Source organism: Coturnix japonica, chromosome 2, assembly GCF_054131305.1.
Source record: "Coturnix japonica strain WE chromosome 2, WE-NBRP24, whole genome shotgun sequence".
In the NCBI taxonomy this organism is placed as follows: Eukaryota; Metazoa; Chordata; class Aves; order Galliformes; family Phasianidae; genus Coturnix; species Coturnix japonica.
In genome coordinates, this window is record NC_140664.1 from 26,993,045 (window position 1) to 26,995,544 (window position 2,500).

At 37.2% G+C, this 2,500-nt stretch overlaps 1 protein-coding gene across 12 annotated transcripts in view; it reads right to left on the bottom strand.

Moving 5' to 3' along the window:
• Positions 1 to 2,500, bottom strand: part of ZFHX4 (zinc finger homeobox 4) — a 157,356-nt gene that overhangs the window by 129,225 nt on the left and 25,631 nt on the right. Inside the window, exon 1 of one of the 12 annotated variants that reach the window (XM_085537270.1) lies at positions 2,382 to 2,432. The exons of 10 other annotated variants lie outside the window; for them this stretch is intronic. The gene's annotated coding sequence lies outside the window, so the exon portion shown is untranslated. Of the gene's footprint in view, positions 1 to 2,085; positions 2,236 to 2,381; positions 2,433 to 2,500 lie in introns of those variants that run through there. One more of the 12 variants, XM_085537268.1, reaches the window with a different exon arrangement.

Here is a 2,500-nt window from a genome sequence, read left to right on the forward strand (position 1 = left end):
TAAAAACTTTGCATTGCTATACCGTATATATTTGTGCACAAAACGCCAAGTGCTATAGCCCTGCACACACTCATTCAGTGTGATTTGGGGATTTAAAAATGATAATAATAAAATATCCTTGCCTAGGAAAGGTTTCAGTGAAGGTCACAGAGATATTAACTATGAAGGATAGCTGCTTAATTTTTTTTTAAGTGTAATCTAATCTAATCTTGTCAGCTAAATCAGAGAAAGGAAGTGATCAGTTTAAGATACATCAGAAGATTTGCATAGAATGAAAATGAATCAAAATTAGTTTTGGTATCTGAAATGGCTAAAATGACAGCCTAATTGCTCCTGAATCAAACGTCACAAAGCTTGGTGTGTAATTTTAATCATTGATGAGATCCAAGTTAATTATGCTCATGGCACACATGCAATTTAAAAACCTTTTGAAATAATCTGATCACAAAGAGCATGAAAACGTAATAATTCTCTAATTAGTCCAGAGAGAAGCATGTTTACCTTCCCGTTTGGCAAATCTGCTCAAGCAGTGCGTGAGTCCTGCAGAAAGCCTACATGTCTAACAGATTCTCCTCCTCAGGCCTTATCTAAAGATAAAAAGTTGCACAAGGGTAGCTGCACCAGAAAGCAAACCCCAGCGCCTTCCATCTGTAGTAGACGGGTATAAATGACTTTATACTGGTATCTCTCAACTCTGACACAAAAGGATAAACAACACTGCTATAAAGCATTTTTACATGTAGTCACTCAGCAACTGCACTAGCTGAGACTATTTCAGTCACACGTAAACACACATGCGAGCATGAAGACATACATTCAGCTGGCACCAACATGCACATGAGAAGTTTTTTGGATGGCTGCAGAGGAAAACAAGCAGTAGTGCTTCCACAGAGATGCATGTGAAGTAACTCTATCCTACCCCCAGATCATGAAAGTATCAGTCAGGATGAAAACACTTTAGCAGGTAAAACTAACTGATAGAGAAGGAGTTAATACAGCAAATGGAGCCAGACATAACTGCCCCCAAACTATTCTAGTGGCTTTCCATTTAACCTTCACTGCTTGAAGCGAGCTTTCTACATGCTCCAGTATCCCGGGGCATCACAGTATCCAGAATATACACATAAAAATAGTTGCCAGAACAATCGTGGGCATGCACACTACATTGCAACCAGGATGGTATTTATAAGCATTAAGTCATTTTAGGCAGCTACAAAATGGGTTCTGCAACACAGCATCTCACCCTTCCCCTTCTTCCCACAGCCTTGCACTGAGCAGCCTCGCTGTTGCAATTTCTAGTCTTAAAGGATTTAGCAGAAGTAGACTAGATTTTTAAATATTCAACCACATAACTAAAGTACAAAACAAAAACAGCACAGTAATAAGTGTCATAACATGTTTCCTGTTAGTTAATCAACATTTTTAAATAAACTGCACATTTAGAGTTATCAGGCTCCCTTACATAACTTCAGTATTAATCAGTTCTAAACAATGACATCAGCCCTCTGATCACAATTGTATAAACAAGATTATATTTCATTCCAATTAAAACAAATACTAATTCTTTGAACTGATGAGCAACATAGAAAGAAACCATAACATACATTTCCATACTTAAGCTGTTTACAGTCTTTGTTGCTACGTTTGCTATCACGTTAGGTGGATGAAAATATTATACCTTGATGAGGAATTAAAGATTACTGAGGTGACTTACTGATTGTACGTAATATATGATGGAACATGCATCCATTAGAGATTATAGCATCTTCAATATTGAAAAATAAAAAATCCCCCTCCTTCAGAGTCTTTCTATTGAGAGTTATAATGAAGTTTCACAAAGTCATAGCAAAAAAAAAAACAAAAACAAATCACAAGGACTGTCTCAGAATCAATGCTTTTCCACAAAGTCTCTCTAACATATTTCCATTCCGTTTACAAAAGCAATCACAATGTAAACCATACAGTACACAAAAACAGAACAACAAAATATGCATATATATTAGATACATATTTGTACAGCCTTAAGACATCAAGAAAGTACAAATCTCTGCCAGTGCTATCAGCTGAGTTCACAGAAATACATACCTGCCGCTCTGCTTAGCATTTAAGGTTCTCTCAGTAATTCACAAGGCCACTAACTTTGATCGTCTAAATACTTTTCTCGGAAACTACTGGCCAATGTACAGGAAACCTTGCATTGCTAACCTCTGCCTTCCTCCTGAAGTAACTGTGCTCTAAACTCTGCTCAGCTAAATTACTAAACCCACCTACAGCCAGATTTGCTAATGAAAAGGGGGTGCTTTCTGAACAATAGGAGAATTCCTCTGCATTTAGAATGCAGAGTTCCCATTAGAACAAAGAATCACAAATGCCAGTTTTACCTCTGTTTTTTAATTGAGATTGTCCCAGCCCTCTTCTACGGTCCAGTGAGACACTGTTTGTGAAATGATTAAAAAGAACGTGATCTGATCAAGAGGATGGAATAATGGAAAAGGAATGC